Source organism: Medicago sativa, chromosome 5, assembly GCF_051527215.1.
Source record: "Medicago sativa cultivar Bolivia chromosome 5, Bolivia_mono, whole genome shotgun sequence".
Classification (NCBI taxonomy): domain Eukaryota; kingdom Viridiplantae; phylum Streptophyta; class Magnoliopsida; order Fabales; family Fabaceae; genus Medicago; species Medicago sativa.
In genome coordinates this window covers 18,443,054-18,463,308 of record NC_140753.1, presented here as the reverse complement: position 1 = coordinate 18,463,308, position 20,255 = coordinate 18,443,054, and the positions used below count along the sequence as shown (strand labels likewise).

The 20,255-nt window shown below is 42.3% G+C and overlaps 1 pseudogene across 1 annotated transcript; it reads right to left on the bottom strand.

Moving 5' to 3' along the window:
• Positions 1 to 312: 312 nt before the first annotated feature.
• On the bottom strand, positions 313 to 8,485 carry LOC146920720 (homeobox-DDT domain protein RLT1-like; annotated as a pseudogene). The gene is made up of 19 exons (XR_015011103.1): positions 8,313 to 8,485; positions 8,127 to 8,224; positions 7,496 to 7,561; positions 7,212 to 7,291; positions 6,954 to 7,062; positions 6,471 to 6,556; positions 6,203 to 6,371; positions 5,881 to 6,103; positions 5,666 to 5,766; positions 5,294 to 5,380; positions 5,033 to 5,185; positions 4,779 to 4,934; positions 4,372 to 4,574; positions 3,625 to 4,293; positions 2,994 to 3,543; positions 2,149 to 2,748; positions 1,912 to 2,016; positions 1,514 to 1,779; positions 313 to 1,404 (listed from the first exon to the last, which is right to left on the bottom strand). The product of XR_015011103.1 is annotated as a homeobox-DDT domain protein RLT1-like (transcript).
• Positions 8,486 to 20,255: the final 11,770 nt, after the last annotated feature.

Below are 20,255 nucleotides of genomic sequence, written 5' to 3'. Positions count from 1 at the left end.
TGTATTGTACGCAACCTTACTCTGTTTTTTGCACAAGAGGTTGTTTCCAAAAGTTGAACTCATGACCTTTTCAGTCACATGACAACAACTTTACCGTTGCGCCAAGGCTCCCTTAAAAAATTACACCCTATGAGAGAAAAAAAAACTCTGGCAGATCTTCATAATCTTTACATGATAATTTAAAAGTAGAGGTAATCCCCCTATTAAGTACTGTAACATTTTCGACATATTTGAAGCTTAATCTTTGGCTCACTTCAGATTGGAAAGTAGTTTATCAGGGCCAAGTATTTCAAACAATGAAAAAGACAGTCGAAGTGTAATAAAACTTTATTAGTTGATGAGCATCTATTACAAGGAGAGGATGATAAAACAACAACAAAATGAAGTTGGCTACGAAGCCCTATGCTTAAAGCTTAAAAATACAAGGCTCCATTTTGCATGGATAATATACACTAAATCTACTCAACCATTAACTCAGCCGCGTGATTTGTAAACATGGAACTGACGTATTCGTAAAACTGCGATAAAAAAATGTAAAGCAGCCTTAATATGCAAATTCCTACATTGATCAGATTAAAAATGGATGTTATAATCAGAAGAATCTTCACTCATAACATCTTCAGAGCCCCCTACATTCACTACTCTACTCAGCATTCCATCCGAACCTTCACTCATAACATCTTCCTCGGAATCTTCCTCTTCATTCTCTTCAATGCCAATGTCATTATCATTATCATTGCCATTGTCTTCTTCATCTTCAAAATTGTCCACATCTTCATCACTCATTCCAACCAAATCCCTATCCCATCTGTTAGGGGAGACACCGTTGTAACCTATCTCCCAATTTCCATGATCATATTCCACTGCTTGAGCATCATCATCGGATTCCACTGCTTGAGCATTATCATCAGACTCCACCTCTTCAGCACTGTTACTATTCTCAGCAACCCCAATGTGAACAGGAGTCATAGGACTAAATTTTTCTACATCCCATTCTTCATCCAAGTTTCTCAATGGTTCTCTTCCACCCTTGGAACTATGACTGGCTGCTGCATGGCCCAGCAACAAATCTTCAACAGCTCTTTTTTCTACTCTACGTTTTCTGACCGTTCGGCGACCTCGTCCACCCCCTTGTCCTTGTGTTCCCTGTCCCTGCTGTTTTAATTTCTGACTTAGATTCTCGGTGACCTTAATGTTTCGACGGCCAGTATCTTGTTTGGAATTGTACATTCTTTTAGACGGCTTTTTACCCAGTCCAAGATCACTAGCTCCTCGCCCATGTTTGTTTCCACTTCGTGCAATTTTATTAGCAGAAGGTTTAACTTTGGTGAATCCATCATGATCAAGAGCTGCTGCCTCAAATTCTCTGTTAGGCTTGAAGGGAGTATATCTTGATGGAAGCCTCTGCTAATAAGCAAAAAAATAAAATGTTCCATTAGATTATGATGAAAATTTCAAGCCAGCGACCCAGATGCTCAAAACCAAATAACACAGGAAAATGAAAGAGACTCACAATGTATTCTGTTGCTTCTTTGTCCTCAACAGGCTCAAGTCTCTCAAGCTTTACGTAGTTGATGGATGAATCGAACTCAAAAAGCCTGAGAGACAATGCTGCAGTGGTTAGAGGAAACCATGGAAGTAGAGCAACTGATTCAGGATCAGAGGACACGTGTGCAGCACTTTTTGACACACTGCTTTTAATCCCAACAATTCGTCTGTTGTAGAGAAGTTTGATGATAGAAAATCACGCCGTAGCGCTTTTTCAAATAAGGTCAACATCTGCAAAATAGGTTTTTAATTTATGCATGTCAGCATTGACATGGATTGTCGATTTTTTTTTATCTCTGTGTGTGTGTGTGTGTGTGTGTGTGTGTGTGAAGATGAACTTCAAGAATTGAAACGGCATGAAACCTGTAAAAGTTCCTCCACGGATGATGATTTACTCAACTTCACACCCCAACGCTTCCTAAAATCAGTTGTCCAAATTGTTCCGAATGCTTCAGAGAGAACAGATGCCTGTAAATCAAAATGTAAGTACAATAATACAATTCTCAAAGGTAAAAATAATAATAGGATGCAGAATGATATCTTTAAATTTACAAAAAGATTAGGTTCGAGATTAAGAATCCAAAGTTGCCATCAACTCACCTCCATACATGACAGCAGGACCTTAAGCAATCTTGTCCTCAGAGGAAGAGAATGTTTCATAATATCTTTGGATAAATTGCCAACACATTGAAATGTGTGTTTAGAAAAATTAAATTCATCATTTGACGGAAATGTTTGGTGGCAGGAATTGCAGTGGGAGTCTTCCATAAAATAAGGATCAAGACAGATTTCACAAATATCCACCTGAGGTTTGCATCTCTTTACCCCAAATTTTATTGCGCATAAAATTGATGAGTTATAGCATTCTTTCCACATCCACTTCTGAAAATCTTGATACCTTCTCAAGGCAGCTTTCTTTTCATTCTCACTTTGGCCAAGCTCAATTTTGAAGGATGATGAAGTTTCATGAAGGGTACTGCTAGGAGTAGGACTGCCAGATCCTGAATGGCACTCGGGTACTGGATATGCTTCATCAGCTTCAGTTTTCATAGAACCTTCCCCTTTGCTTCCAATTTTTGTATATTGTGTATTTTTTCGAACATTTTCTCTAAAGGATTTCTCAATCTTTTGCAACATTAAGCGCAAATGAGACTCCCTGATCCCGCGTGAATCCAGTGATGTCAAAAGAATATCAAAGGCCTGCATATGAATGGTAGAATAAATAATATATACATTACAAAAAAGTAAGCTCAAAACAGTATAATTCGTCCAAAACAATGGCTATGCTCTGTGAGAGAAAAAAAGGCAAGCTCAAAACGGTAATAAAATACTAATCAAGGAAAAGTATATAAATACATTACGAATTCGCACAAACATTGACATCTTCAGATTTAAAAGAATAAAGTACGAACAAAGACATCAATGTGGCAGGTCGATGAAGTTACCTCTTCAGAATTAATAAGCCTCCAACTGCCATCATGATGTTCAACAAAGATCCTGCCAGAACCAGGATCATTACTAGAAGCAGATGCAACAAACTGCCAATATCGGTTACGCCTGCGGTCCTGGCCAAGGGGTAGAGACCTGTAGACATACATCTCCTCTGCTATGTGGGAAATATAAGATTTTAACTGTGATCGTGACCTTTTTGAATATTGTGCATGCATCTGACTCTGAGAGTTGTCCGGACCTGTGCCTGGGCAGAAATCATGAGCTACCAATGGCTTTTCAATAAGTAGACTGTGCAGAAGGAGTTCCTCTTTGGTTTTCTGCAGTGATGGGTGATGCTTCATTCCTAATGTTGTTAATATTGATGTCGAGCAATGGGCTTTGATTTCCCTCCACAGCAGGATATGTGTCTTGTGTTTCAAATTTATTTCCAGCAAGTGATGGGAAATCTAATTTACTAATATAATCATCTTTCAGACGAACTTTATCTATTTGTGCTTCAGCCCACATTTGCTTTTTCAGAGCATTTGCTGCTTCCAATCGATCCTGAGAAACAGTTCACGTCAACTAAAAAACTAAATGTAAAAGTAAACTAGAAGATATCTATTACATGTGAGTTTAATTCACCTCAAGAATAATGCGGATTGAATTTCCTTCATTTGCCACACCAACCAATGCAACAAGAGCGTTTAGAAGCTCTTCTACACTGAGATCAGAGTATTCTCCTTCCGTAAGTCCTTGAACCCATGGTTCTCCAGACTTGCTTTCATCGATTTCCATATTATCATCAAGATTTTCAGTATTTAGATTTCCACAAGCAACTGGTTGTCTGGTGACAGAAGAGGGACAATTGGCATCCTTGGAACCATTCTCAGGAAAACAAGACAGATCAGTATCAAGCTTATTTTGAATAAGGTCTACATCATTGCCAAAATTTTCTTTTACATTTACCAAACTAATATTCATATTATCGTATTGTTCTGAATTTTGGTTTCCACTTGAAGGATTTACCAAATCATCGTCTTCAGGATCCTCATCAACTTCATCACTTTCTGACTCTTCTCTTTCAACATCAACGACATCTTCACCAGCTAGAAACCCATTTTCAAATATCTGGATTTTCTTTCTTGCTTCTGAAAGAATGGACTCAGCATCTGCAGGATCCTGTCTAAATGCAGTTCGTACACGATATGTTGATGGAGCTATTCTTTCGAAAAGTTTGCCATCTCTTGTCAAAGCAACCGAAATTGATGCTTCAGGTGTCTTGCTGGTTGTCAGGTCCCGAAGACCAGATTTCTGACAAGAAAAGAAACATAAGAACGAAGTTGACAATTTTTAAAAGAGAATTCAATCTGTTGATGATAAACAATTCACCTGAATCTTCTCTGCAAGCTCTAGTACATTCAAACCTTTGGGGCCCTCAAGAGAGAGAACATGAAATGCTGCAAATTTAACTGTTACTGGAGTTAACCTGTGTCTCGATCTTCGAGGAGCTAATAAACGTTTCGCATTTTTGCCACTGCACTTACGGCTGCTGAACCATTACGAAGTGTAGAAATGACATCATCACTTTTTCCCTGCAGTTACAAATACATTTAGCTCCACTTAGTTCATTAACAAATGTATGATGAGAAATTCTATTGTTGATTTTACATGCATGCAAAATCATATATGGTCGGTGAAAATAGTCAATGAGAACAAAAAACTCATGCAGAACCAGCAAACTAAAATGATAATACTTTTGAGCTGAAAATTAAAAAAGTAGAATAAAGAAAATGAACCTCTTCTTTATCATTTGAACAGGACCAAGTAATACTTCTTTTTTTCAACTGTGGTCCAAATCCTGCAGATAGTGCTAACTGTCGCAAAATTTCAGGCCATGTCAATTGATTCAAGTTCTTCTGCCAATTTCGTATGTCAAAGCCCCATGTATATGCCTAGCATAAAACACAGCATTATTGATGTGGAATGCATCGAATAAAAATACCATTTGTCTAAAAATAACAGATAATTTTTTTGATATAGTTCAACTTACTCCTTCCACAATCTCTGGATGGCCACCGGCAGGATTAGCAGCTCCATTCTGGTTCACTCCTAATCCTGTAGAAGGTGTCCTTGCAACATCTTCAATGTCTTTTATTATCATTTTAAGAACAGCAACATGTATCTCACCCAACAATCTTGAATCCTGTCATGATTAAGTTTTAATTTTAAACACCCATAAAGGAGCCAAAAGTTGCAAGAAAAATAGTTCACTTGTAGTACAAAATCATTAGGAAAGGCCAGATTTACTCACATAATCATGAAATGCTTGTACAAATTCATCAAGAGTAAAAGGCCATAACTCGAGAGCATCAGCAAAGGTAATCAAGAATCTCCAAACCTGAAATAGAACACCACAGGTTTCATACATTAGATTCAGATTCCTCAATTTAAGCTAAAAAAACAAATTAAGAATAAAAAATGTTAATAAAACTTGTACTGCAAACAGAAGTGCATCCACACGTTACAATTATATCAATAATCTCAGTGTAACATACATGGAAGGTCAACTTAAAACCAACTTCACCCCCCGCCTCTTGACAGTACCAAAAAAAGAATTTTGCAATCAATGTTGTATGTTATATATGTACACTATAAGGAAACAAATGGGGCAATTCAAACATACCATGAGAAGGTTGCCAACATCTTGTTCCGAGTTGATCCAGGGCTGGATAGCAAATGGTTTTTTTAGCTTTACACTTTTGGGCGGGAAAACACACAAGGAATCTACAGTACAAATGTTGAAGTACAACATTTTTCTTAGTATTCCCAGATAAATACTTACGGTTAAAAGAACCAAATTATGTAATATCACCAAGTAAAATATGAGAAATTTCTCACCCCTAAATGATTCAAGGTTTTGCAAAGTATCAAGATCAATATGGATGATAGAGGAAAGCCACTTGCTTGCTGCAGCCAACTCCATCAATTCTAACTGTTCATCCTCAATGAGCTCCGTAGACTCTTTAGCTATTCTACGAGCATTTGCCTTTCAAAGGGCAGCTTTCCTTCTCTCCGCCTCTTTCTCTTTGCGAATCTCTTCTTTTTGCTTCCTTTTCTCAGCCTTCATTAATACATACCACAAGAAGGTATAGTAAGCTACATTTAATATCTTTAGATCAATTTGATTCAGTAAAGCAATAACATGGGGCTTAAAACTTACTCTTAAATGTTCTTTCATCATATATTTTTCCCTTCGTTCTATCTCCCGCCTTTGCTCACGCTTCAATCTTTCCTCTTCTCTCTGCCTCTCACACATCATCCTTTCTTCTTCCTTCCTTCCTTCTCTCACGATCTAGCCTTTCCATTTCTTTCCTCATTTGCTCTTCATTCTACAAGGAGATGAAAATAGAAGGATTAGCTAAAATAGAATAGGATGTCTTTAAAGCTCCATCAATATATAGTGACATGTTATGTTCATTGAATAAGACCTTTCTTCTAAGGATATCTTGTTTCTCAAGTTCTTTCTTCATCCTTATTTCATAGGCTTCAACTTCCTTGGCAACTCTGGCATCGTCTACATGAATAAAGTTAAAAATATAAATCATCCTCAGCAGAGAATATTACATTAACTTTGTATTGTTGGGGGAAATAATAAAAAATAACACTTAGCTTACAAATTCAATTAATACCTTTCGTTTCTTCTCCACCTGCAAGACCGTGTCATTATGGAAAACTTGTCCACCAGGTAAAGCTAAAGGATTTTCTTGTCCACCAATTTGGTGATCAGTGAATTGGGAGTTAATGCCAGTATTGGCTATGTTTGGGTGAGGTTCCCTTTTGGGGACAACATCATTATCTCGAGGAGGAGATGGATAGGGAATTGATTGCTTGTCCTGCTGAGATAAAAAGGGAGGAGGGGAACTATAGGGAGTCACTGGCTTGTCCTGTTGAGACGATAGGCGAGCACGGACCCTCCATTGGATCGTATGAATGGGGTTGACTCAATTGTCCAAACATATCAGATCTAATGCTGGGCTGGTTCGGAGCAAATGGATATTCAGGGAATGTCCTTGCCATTGCCTGCAATGGAGCCCGTTTTAAATCAGAATTTCAAATGAAACAACCAAACAGATATAGGTGTCCCATCTAGATAACTATCTCACACAACTGTGAATGAGAAAGAAAAGGTTTTTAAGAAGCATATCTAAACAGCATCTGCAAAGACTTACCTTATTCGTTCTAACTTCATGTCTTTCGTATATTTTACTGTCGTAGGCAAGACTAGGCCGCTTCTGCTGTTCTGCAACAGCTGCACCAAAAGAAACTACCAGAAGTGAGTAGCCAAACAAGACTCATGGACCCATCGGAATCATTCATTCATATATCACTAACAACTTGTACCAAGACAGCATTGTTTCTCGCAACATTTTGGATTAAAAAAAATCAGCCAAATCGATGGCATTTTATCTCAACATTGCTACCTTAATACAGAACATCTAAAAAACTAGTTAACCATTTACCACAAATATATGCCAGAAAAGGAAACGCTCGTCAACAATAAGAACAATCACCATGATCCCTAAATAGAATATACAATATACAAACAAAAAACAAAACACAAAAAAGGAAATACATCAATTATCATAAGCAGAACTCAACATAAGTATAAAATCAACTACAAAAAAGTAACTCATTCTAAAACAGCAAGTGAAAGATAGCTAAACAAAGCTGAAAGAGCATTGACTAACCACCACTGCAACTGTAAGTGAAAAGGCTGAACATAAGATTCATTCAAAAACTAATAATATGTTCACCTAAACCCTCAGTCAATTTTCAAAAGAATAAACCACAATTTAACCCCTAACTATCAACTCTCTTCATTTTAGTCCCTAAACTATATAATAGAAATATAATAAGCAGTCCCTAAATTACATGAAATTTGTCAGTTTAGTCCCTAAAGTAGTAAAGTATCCGTCAATTTAGTCAGTAACATTTTAGATACCAGTATATTTGCACAGTTTAGAGACTAACTTGATGGTTTATCATGCATTATACAGATTGAATATAAAATACCATTAAACTTTGATTAATTTGCACATGCAATTGAAATAGAAGTAGATAAATAGAAACAAAAACTTCAAAACTGACATTAACATCAGCATGATGATCAATTTCACTAGCTTGTTTAAGCTTATCCGAAGTATCCTTCACCAATTGTCCAATATGAAGTCTCGTCTTGTGCCTATAGAAAAAGATTACCAATCAATATCTTAAAATTGAAGTAACAAACAAAATTTCCTATTCAGCGATAGTGAAGAGTGATCTCTCACAGTTTCTCGCGGAGTTCGGGCGTGTCTTTGGGGGTTCCGAGAGTGTTAACGAGTCTCTGAAAAGTAGAGACGGCGGTGTTGATCTGAAACACGCCGGAAGCCACCGCTTGCGTCGGGTCTTGTTTGCCGTTGATTTGGTTTCGCCGGCCGGATTCTAAGTCTTGAAAACTCATTCTGAGGTAAGCGTATCACTGAGTTTCTAGAGCAGAGAGAATCGGTGAAATTGTAATTGGAATTTGGTGGAAATTGGAGTGGAAGCGAGGAATGGAATGTGTTGTTGGTGAAGAAGGGATGATTGAAATGATGAAAAGACTTTGGATTTTGATTCTCATTACTTCCTAGTACGTCCACGTGGACACACATCACACGTGGCACTCCATGTATACACAACGCCACGACAATAATTTTCTTTTTTTAGTTCAATCTTTTCTCTACTATTTTTTCAATCAAATTTAAAAAATATAAACCATTATTTACACTATTCCTAACTATCAAAAAGGGAAATCAAGTTTTAGTCTTTGATTACGCCTTGGTGAAGGCGCTATGGACGAAGGAGAGTCTCTCATGTTATTCCTTCTAGGTGAATTTTGAAGTCTAGATCCCTCGTTGTTAGCATGTTTTATATCATCTTCATTATCGTTGATTGGTTTATGATGACTTGATCGATTTTGAAAACCTTCGTGGGGGAGTTGCTCCAAATGGGGGGTGGAGATGCAAATGGCACTTAGATGCTGGACCGTCATCATATTCCTAGATGAATCAAATGATCCCAGAAAGACTCTTCGCACGTCATCATCACTTCGCCTTGTCCCAAGACTTGTGCTTGGGGGGCTGTGGACCGTCATCATATTCCTAAAAGCGTAAAAGCCCTCCAAAGAAGGCTCTGAGCCCTCCAGAAAGGCCTGGGCGCCCTCCAGAAGGATTCCTGAGCCCTGGCGCGCCCCCTAAAGGCGCCGCCTCATTAAACTTCTAGAAGCCTCTAGAAGACGCCTAAAAAAGCCCAAAATACACAAATGCCCCTGTTGCTTGGGAACCAAGCAACCGAAACCCAAGCCCATGGCAGGCTATAAATACCACTCTTGAGAGCATTCTCGGGGGATCCAATAATCAGTCTAAACCCTAGAATCCTAGTATTCCTTACCGTACTTTTTGCAAGTACAGTTGGCGCCGTCTGTGGGAAACAGGTAAAACTAACCTTGACCACGTTTCTGGATCGCAAATCGTGATTCAGGAACCCTTAAACTAGACCTCTGAATCGTAAAACTCTTTTGCGATTTAGAAACCCTAACCCCTTTCGACCAACCTAAATCGCACCTCACGTACGATTTAGAGAAAAGCCTCTCATCATGGCAACAGCCGAAGAATTGGAATCCATGCGAACCCAACTCGCTCAACTGAAGGATCACAACGATGCCCTTCAGGCCTCAATGGAGACCATGCAACAAAAGCAACTCGAGGAGAAAGAAGAATCACACCATGGCGAGTTAGATGACCCTGAACCACAACCATTATCCACTGAAATCTGGGACGCACCAGTTCCAGAGGGCTTCAAGCCGCCCCACCTATCCACCTTCGACGGAAAGAACGACCCCATGGAGCATGTCACGGCCTTCAATACACGCATGGCGGTTGTCGGGGCTCCCGATCTCTGAAATGCAAATTGCTAGCAGGTACTTTCACTGACGCCGCCTTACGCTGGTACATGAATCTCCCGCGGTTCTCCATCCTCAGCTACCAGGACATGACCAGAAAACTCATACAACAGTTCTCCGCTAGTCGACATCGCAAGGTCCCAGCAACTAGCCTTTTCAATGTGCGACAAGGGCATAATGAATCCCTTAGAGACTACCTGGCTAGGTTCAACGATACAACCATCAAGGTAATCAACCCCAACCAGGAAGTGTTCGTAGGAGCTTTCCAGAACGGACTAAGGGCAGGGCAGTTCAACGAGTCTCTAGCCCAGAAACCTGCAGATTCCATGGAAGAAGTTATAGCCAGGGCAGAATGTTACATCAAGGGCGAGGAGAGCAACGCAGAAAAGAAGGCCAGAGACGCCAAGGAGCGCGCAAACAATCCAGAACGGCGACCTTATCAACCAACAGCTGGCAGAGATCGCGCCCCCTACAGAAGGCCGGAGAGGCGACCGTTCAATCCGTATTCTCAAAGGGACTTCACGCCCTTAAATACTAGGCCAGAGCGTATCATGAAGGAGGTTTTCGAAGCAATGCTGATCCCAGAGCCCTTGCCAGCCCGCAGCCCCGTCATGGGAAAGGATGAAGACAAATGGTGCAAATATCATAAGGTACGAGGACACGACACAGACTCGTGCATTCATCTTCGCCAAGAAATCGAGCGACTAATACAAAGTGGGAAGCTAAGAGGGTATGTCAGGGACAGAAGGGGCGAGAATAAACAAAAAACGGATCATAAAAAGAAGGAAGTGAACGACGAAAAAAGACACGCCATAAACACTATTTCAGGCGGTTTCGCCGGAGGAGGGGAGTCAAGTTCGTCGCGAAAGAAATATGTGAGGCAGGTAATGTTGTGCCAGGAGTATGAAGAGACGGATCAGAAGCACGAACCAGAGGTGTCCTTCACGCCCAAAGATTATCGAGACGTAGTACCCCACGACGACGACCCCATGGTCGTCACTTTACAAATCTTCAAGTGGGATGTGAAGCGGGTGTTGATAGACCCAGGGAGCTCTGCGGATATTCTTTACTACGACACATTTGACCGAATGGGGCTAGACCCGGAGCAGCTGCAACCTTTCAGAGGAACTCTGGCAGGCTTCACGGGCGAGCAGGTTCATGTGAGAGGATACATCACCCTAAAGACAACTTTCGGAAGCGGATCTCACGCCAAAACCATTCGAGTCAGGTACCTCGTCGTAAACTCGCCTAGCTCCTACAACATCATCATAGGTCGCCCTGCCTTCAACCTGTTGGGCGGATTCTTATCCACGAAGTTCCTAGTAATGAAGTACCCTCTTGACTCTGGAAAGATTGGAACCATTCGAGGCGATCAAAAACTCGCCAGGGAGTGCTATCATAACAGTTTGCGTTTGCAAAAGACCAGAAAGAAGTCAAGTAGTGAGGTAACGCACGAAGTGAACATGATCGATCTGGATCCCAGAGAAGGCTTCCAGCAAGAACGCCTAGAACCCACTGAAGAATTAAAAGAAGTCTCCATCGGACCAGAAGCCCACCATACAACAAAGATTGGCACGTCACTATCTCCTGAAGAGGAGGTCGCCCTGATCAAGCTACTAAAGAAGAATTTGGACCTCTTCGCCTGGCACCCATCAGAAATGCCAGGGATGGACCCCGACATTGCTTGCCACCACCTATCTATCAAGGCTGGCGTGAAACCGGTAGTACAACGGAAAAGGAAGATGGGCGAGGAAAGAAGGAAGGCGGTTGATGAGGAAGTGAAAAAGTTAGTTGAAGCCCACTTTATCAGCGAAATAAAGTATCCCACGTGGCTAGCCAACACCGTCCTTGTTAAGAAAGCAAACGGGAAGTGGCGAATGTGCGTGGACTACACGGATTTGAACATGGCGTGCCCCAAAGATCCTTATCCTCTCCCTAACATTGACCACCTGATCGACAGCGCCTCAGGTTACAAAACTCTAAGCTTTATGGATGCCTATTCAGGTTACAATCAAATACGGATGGACCCTCTGGACGCTCCCAAAACGGCCTTTATGACCAGCACGAAGAATTATCACTATGAAGTCATGTCTTTTGGTCTAAAGAACGCAGGCGCCACCTTCCAGCGATCTATGGACACCGCGTTCTCCGCGCAGATAGGACGAAATCTTGAGGTATATATTGACGACCTGGTCGCAAAAACGAAAGAAGGATACAGTCACTCTGAAGATCTGGAGGAGATACTGAGCCAGGTTCGAAGATATAGGATTCGTCTGAATCCAGCAAAATGTTCTTTCGGAGTGCAGGCGGGAAAATTCTTAGGTTTCCTCTTAACAAGACGAGGCATCGAAGCAAACCCTGACAAATGCCAGGCGATCATCAACATGAGAAGCCCCACCAACATCAAGGAAGTGCAGCAACTCACGGATAGGCTCGCCGCTCTTTCTCGTTTCTTGTCCTGCGCCGGCGACAAAGCCTTCTCTTTCTTCGCCTCCATTAGGAAAAAGGAGAGATTCGAGTGGACTCCAGAATGCGAAGATGCTTTCCAGCAAATTAAGAAGTTCTTAGCTAGTCCGCCCATCCTTCAGCGGCCAAATCCGAACGCCATTCTTTTCCTGTATCTGGCGATATCTGACAACGCCATGAGCACAGTCTTGGTAGAAGATTCAGCAACAGGAGAAAAACCAATTTATTTCGTCAGCAGGGTGTTCAAGGGGGCGAAGCTGCGATATCAGAAGATAGAACGTCTCGCCCTTGCTGTCGTCGTAACAGCAAGGAAGCTTCGCCCCTACTTCCAAAGTCACAGGATCGTCGTAAAATCAGATTACCCGATCAGGCAAGTACTGGGGAAACCTGACCTGGCCGGAAGAATGGTAGCCTGGTCTGTAGAGCTTTCAGAGTATGACGTCCAGTTCGTACCAAGGGGGAGCATCAAATCCCAGGTATTGGCAGATTTTGTAGTAGAGCTCGCCTCCCCAGTACAGGAACAACCTCCTTTCGTATGGCTCTTATCTGTAGATGGCTCATCCAACCTGAAAGGCAGTGGTGCAGGCGTTATCTTGGAGGGACCAGACGACGTTCTCATCGAACAATCCCTCAGATTCGAATTCAAGGCAAGCAACAATCAGGCCGAGTATGAAGCTTTAATAGCTGGCATGACCTTAGCCCTAGAGATGGGCGCCGAAAATTTAAGAGCCAAGAGTGATTCCCAGCTCGTAACAAGCCAGATCACGGGCGACTACCAGACGAAAGACACACAGCTAGCCAAATACCTAACTAAGGTACAGAGCCTCGCCAAGAAATTTAGCTTCTTCGAAGCCATTTATGTACCACGGGAGCAGAATTCCAGAGCAGATTTGTTGGCAAAACTCGCCAGCACCAAACGACCAGGCAACAACAGAACGGTTATCCAGGAAGTAGTTGCAACACCCAGTACGAAGGCGGACGAAGTACTTCAGGTCGTAGATAACACAGGAGGATGGATGGAGCCATTGCTTAGATATTTGACAGGATCATTCACACCAACCGACGACGAGGAAGAACAGACAATCAGAAGGCGAGCGTCCAAATTCACTTTGATCTCTGGGAAACTCTACAAAAGAGGCCGCATGACTCCCTTGCTACGATGCCTAGGAGAAGACGAAACACACTCGGTCCTTCTGGAAGTTCACGAAGGCGTTTGCGGTAGCCATATAGGCGGGCGAGCTCTAGCCGCCAAACTCCTCCGCGCCGGCTACTATTGGCCCACCATGCTTCAGGATAGCTCGACTTTCGTAAAAAAATGTGACAAATGCCAAAGGTTCTCTGACAGGAAGCATGTCCCGGCTCAGGAGTTAACCTCTGTATACTCGCCATGGCCTTTTCACAAATGGGCAGTCGACATCGTTGGACCCTTTCCTCTCGCCCCAGGGCAGCTGAAATTTCTCATAGTGGGAGTGGATTACTTCACCAAATGGATCGAGGCGGAAGCAGTCGCCAAGATAACTGCGGAAAGAGTAAAGAAATTCTACTGGAAGAAGATCATCTGCCGTTTCGGCCTACCTAAATGCATAGTGTCAGATAATGGAACTCAGTTCGCAAGCTCAACAGTGTTGGACTTCTGCAAGAACCTAGGGATACAGACAAAATTCGTCTCGGTAATTCACCCGCAAGCCAATGGGCAAGCCGAATCGGCCAACAAAGTTATTCTTAGTGGGATCAAAAAGAAATTAGAGGCCGCCAAAGGTTTGTGGGCAGAACAACTCCATGAGGTATGAATAATTTTCAGAATCAATTTACTCTCGCCTCAACTTTCCAAAGTTTTAAATTCCTTTCAAGCTACTATACTATATATAAACAAATGCGTCGATCAAAATAAGTACAGGTACTATGGTCCTACCACACTACCCCTCATTCTACAACCAAGGAGACGCCGTTCACTATGGTTTATGGCACAGACGCCATGATACCCGTCGAAATCGACACCCCCACATGGAGGCGAGATACGTTTTCAGAAGAAGCTAATGAAGTAGGTATGGCGGTAAGCATGGACGTCATTGATGAGGTCAGGGAGCAGGCACACATCAGGGAATTCGCAGCCAAGCAGAGAGCAGCTAGACGATACAACTCCAGAGTGACGCCCAGGGAGATGAAGGAGGGCGACTTAGTCCTCAAGCAAGTCGTCGCCCCAACCAGAATAGGCAAACTATTTCCAAACTGGGAAGGACCTTACAGAATCAGAGAAAAATACGCCCACGGGGCATATAAGTTAGAAGAACTGAACGGAGACGCCATACCTCGCACTTGGAACGTGGCCAATCTGCGTCACTATTATAGCTAGATTCTTTTTCTTTTGCATTTTAATTTTATTATGTACCAAATAAGGATGATGTAAGATCACCACTGCAACTCTTATATTTTGACTTCATCAATAATACAGGGTTGGGGTGGCACTCTTTTCCCCTGCAAGGGCAGGGCTTTTTAACGAGGCGCCCTTTCCTTTTTCACATCTATGATTCTATCCACATTTTTTCTATCATGCAAACAGAATTCGCTCACTGAAAGAACAAAGATAAAGGATCCACAAGGCCAACCTTGATAAGGGCTCTGGCTGCGTCGACGCATCAACTCGCCTAGCCTTCCATCAGAGTTGGAAGTGTAAAATAAAAAAGTCTTCCCTCAGAGCGGGAAGCAAAAGTCCTCCTTCAGAGTAGGAGGCGCCTTCCATCAGAGTTGGAAGTGTAAAATAAAAAAGTCTTCCCTCAGAGCGGGAAGCAAAAGTCCTCCTTCAGAGTAGGAGGCGCCTTCCATCAGAGTTGGAAGTGTAAAATAAAAAAGTCTTCCCTCAGAGCGGGAAGCAAAAGTCCTCCTTCAGAGTAGGAGGCGCCTTCCATCAGAGTTGGAAGTGTAAAATAAAAAAGTCTTCCCTCAGAGCGGGAAGCAAAAGTCCTCCTTCAGAGTAGGAGGCGCCTTCCAAAATAAAAAAGTCTTCCCTCAGAGCGGGAAGCAAAAGTCCTCCTTCAGAGTAGGAGGCGCCTTCCATCAGAGTTGGAAGTGTAAAATAAAAACGTCTTCCCTCAGAGCGGGAAGAGGCGCCTTCCATCAGAGTTGGAAGTGTAAAATACAAAGTCTTCCCTCAGAGTGGGAAGCGAAAGTCCTCCTTCAGAGTAGGAGACGAAAGAATAAACGCCAGGCGTCTCGACGTGATCGCCGAAATGCTTATGTCAACATTTTAGGGCGACGAAATGTACCAGATGAATGATAGAATATTAAAAAGAGACGCGGTCGCTGAAAACTCTCACTTTTAAAGAAACAACTCATGCAGACGCATGAAATCGAAAGCAACGTAGAAAATCATAAAATTATTTAAACATTTGCAGAATATCAAGCCATAGCAAGAAAGAGATACCGCATCTGACATAAGCATATGTAAACATTCAAAGTCACAAACCGCCGGCCAAATAAAAGAGTGTTTAAGAGGGCGCTCTAAGAAGCCGCCAATATCAAGTTACAGACCAAGAAACTTAGTTCGAATAAGAAATAAATATATCATAATAAAAAGTACAGGACTATTCATCGTCCACCAACTCGCCGTCCACGATGATCTTGAAGGGATCAAGCTCTTCAACTTTGGCCTCAGGATTAAACAAAAGCACATGCTCCTTAGCACGCGTAAAGCCGTTCTCAAAGTATAACGCTAGAGCCCGCCGCCCTTCGTCTACCGCCAACTCTGACTTTTCTAACGCAGCTTTCGTCGCGTCCCTCTCCGTCTCCGCGTCCTCTTTAGCCTGCTTCATTTCCTCCAGGGCGGATTCAGCAGCTGCTTTGTCTTTCAACGCCTCCTTAAGGCGGCTTTCAAGTCCAGAAGACTTATGTTTCCATTTCTCCACATCTTCCGCAGCATCAGTGTGCTTCTTCTCCACCAGGTCATACTTGGTCTCCAAGCAATGACTCAACAGCATAGTTCTCAAAGCTGCAGTATGGATATCCGCCACCAGGTCGCTGCACTTAGCCTTCAATCCAGCTTCCACGTCCACCTTAGTAAAAGGCACCTGTTCTTTCATATACCTGCAGGATCATCAAACAATAAAGTCACTAAAGCTCAAAAACCTAACGGCCAAAAGGAATCAACGCTTAGGAAAACAAGAATAATATTATACCGGCGAATGTCGAATCCGGAATGCCAGAAAGAGTTCATCACGTCGTCATTCAGGGAAGTCCCTCCGATTTCTTTTCCCGAAGGAGGGCGACTGCTGCTCGGTTTAGATCCTCTTCCCGTCCTCGCCTTCTTAGATGAAGGAGAGGCCGCCGAAGAAGGAACATTTCCTCCACCAACAACTTCTAAGTCGTCCACCTCAATCACACCAGAGTCGCCTTTGCCAGTCTCTTTCCTCTTCAACCTCCTCAAGGAAACGCCTGCTGGACTGCTGGACACATAGCCATCAGGGTTCTTACCCTTCTCCAATTCGGCCAAGTACTTCTTCATCTCGGCACCAGTAAGGGGCAACATTTCGTCTGCACAAAGTAGGACAAACTCAGGTGAATAAACCAAACAAAGTGATAAAACAGAACAAATGCGAAACTTTTAAAGGACACTCACGCAAATAAGCCGCCATGCGGACGACGTCGCCCTCCCTATTTAACAAGTCATGGATATTTGTCAATGGAACCTTCTCCAGAAACTGAGTTAGCTCATATTCGTAGGGCGACATTGCATCCAAGTCATACCCTCTCACCGCCAGAGGGGCACTGGTCCACCGAAGAGGAAACTTTGGTTTGCCATTTACCAGAACTGAAGACGTCGAACACCCAGGCGCCCCCTGCACTCTAACAAAAGTATCCCGCCACTCCTTCTTAAAGTTACTAGCGTAACTAGGAAAGAGCCTCTTCCCAGAGTGAGCAGAGATAGCTATCCAGGTTCCTTTATTAACGTCTTTGGTGCCATAAAATTGGAAAAAGACGGCAATAGAGGGCTCAAGACCCAGCGACTTACACAGAATTTCGAAACCTCGAATGAACGCCCAGCTATTAGGACGAATCTGTGTGGGCGCTACATTCAGAAACTTTAACACGTCCATCTCAAAAGACGTGAAAGGAATTTTCACGCCAAACTCCTCTAAAACGGCGGTATAGACAAAGTAGGATTCGTCCCCCTCACCCGCCATCTCCTGATCACACACGCGTTCATTTGGGTCACAAGACAACAACACTACATCCTCTTCCCGGCCAGTGGCAGAAATATCGAACTTACTTCGAAATAAATCCATAGCAGACACATCAACGTAAAGGGAATCTTCTAACAACACTTCCTCCGCGAACAAAGACATCCCTATTAGCCTAGAAGGTAACCTCTTTCCCTCCACCGCGCGAGAAGTCCCCTGAAGTGGACGAATTTCCCAGCACTCGTCCTCCTTAGCTGCCCCTGAAGTGGCAGACAGAAACACACAATCACTATCACGACCTGAATTAGCACTTGACTCGCTCGAAAGGTCACTAAACAATTCTTCCCTGAATAACCCATCGTAATAAGCATCCCAATTGATAACCCCATCAGCACCAGTAGCGTGCCTCAGACACGCTTTTCTCAAATTCTCTTTTTCAATCGGATCACTGGGTTGGACCAGTTTCCCCTCACCGTCGCACTCTCTAATTAAAACCATATCCTAAGCTAAACGTTTTCGCTCTAAACGTAAAAATACAGAAAGAGGAGAAATGAAGGGATAAGTAGTCAAAAGTACCTGCGAAAGAGTGGAAGACAGATCTTCAGATGCTATAAACCGACGAACAAAAGAGAAGAGAACCGGAGGAGAAGGCAGCAAGAAGCGTCGGGAAAATGAAAAGTGAAGGAATGAAAACCTAGAAAATTCGCTTTTAAAGAAGGGCAAAGGTCGCCTCGGGAAGCGTGTCGGGCACAGTTAAGATCAAGACACGTGGCGGTCATCGACGATTAATGGAATATCAAAGGTCCGTCAATACACCAAGAACGCCCTGGGGAACCCGTCACACAAAAAGGAACATGCAAGATCGCCTAAAGGCGACCTCCTTCGAACGAAACACACACAAAGCAAACCCGGTTCACAAACCATCTCGCCTTGACCCAAGACTCATGCTTCGGGGGCATGTAGGGTACGAGCACACAGAACATACACCCGCAGGTTCCGTCAAAGCATCCCATGACAGACCCAGTACAACGCTCCAAGTTCAGGACATATATCTACCCTCGGGATCTCCATGACAATCGTAAAATCTCCCTAGAGAAATCCCTCGAAATAACCTGGCTGCATAGCAGGACTTCATGAAACCATTATCACTTCGCCTTGTCCCAAGACTTGTGCTTGGGGGGCTGTGGACCGTCATCATATTCCTAGATGAATCAAATGATCCCAGAAAGACTCTTCGCACGTCATCATCACTTCGCCTTGTCCCAAGACTTGTGCTTGGGGGGCTGTGGACCGTCATCATATTCCTAAAAGCGTAAAAGCCCTCCAAAGAAGGCTCTGAGCCCTCCAGAAAGGCCTGGGCGCCCTCCAGAAGGATTCCTGAGCCCTGGCGCGCCCCCTAAAGGCGCCGCCTCATTAAACTTCTAGAAGCCTCTAGAAGACGCCTAAAAAAGCCCAAAATACACAAATGCCCCTGTTGCTTGGGAACCAAGCAACCGAAACCCAAGCCCATGGCAGGCTATAAATACCACTCTTGAGAGCATTCTCGGGGGATCCAATAATCAGTCTAAACCCTAGAATCCTAGTATTCCTTACCGTACTTTTTGCAAGTACAGATGCTAAAGTCATAAATGTACTACCAGAAAACAAATAAGTGTGTTAAGAATGTGATCATAATTGGGGGAAAAGACCCCTTATTTATGTATGGTATTGAGCCATGATGGTGTCCTCGTATTAGTTGTTATCTTTGCTCATAAATAGATTTTGTCTGTTTGGGAGAAGTTGAATTTAAGATATGTATTGCAACCTATTTGATTTGAATTTATTCCTTGCTGTTATGAACGACCTTGAGTTTATCTTATAGTTTGTTGGTGTTAAAGGTGGTGGAGCGCGTAAGTTTTGTTTTACTTCTGGCATGAAGACGATATAATCTTATGAGATGGTGTAGGGGGTATAGCTATGTGTTGCACCATGTTTTTTTTTTTTTTTTGAAAGAATGTGTTGCACCATGCTTTTATTGAGTTCAAATTGAATGCTTTCCAAAATATTCAAAGTAATCTAATTGATTTTTTTTTGACAAAGTAATCTTAATTGATATCATTTTGTTGCAGACGAAAATCACAATTCTCAAAATAAATTTTTGAAAAATTATTGTTAACAACTTCTCCTTTGATATTCATTAAAAGTTAGGTTATTTTCTAATTATTTTTAGATTTTGGGTTTTTTAAACCATAAGTAACACATATAACAGTGTTTAATGTGATTATTTTCTACAAAATCATTAAAAAACAGCCTCTATTATTATAAAAAGTTTAGGTGAGTTGGATTATGAAGCTCATTAGAATAAATCTCAAGAATAAAAGAATATTTATAAAAATATTTACAAATTACGATTTTTACATCAATACTCAAAGTTAAAGTTACTACTGTATAAGTACCGGCATTCGAGTCAATTACTTATCGATTATCAAAAGAAAGTAGATTGCAATCCAAATTTATCGAATATCTCATCCGTAAAAATAAAATAAAATAAAATAATGTATTTATTGGTATATACCGACGTTGGTGTCGGGACAGGTGGTTAATTCACGTGGTTTCGTGCATAACACTTTAGAAACGTAGAAATCCATGGTAGTCACTCACACGCTTCACTC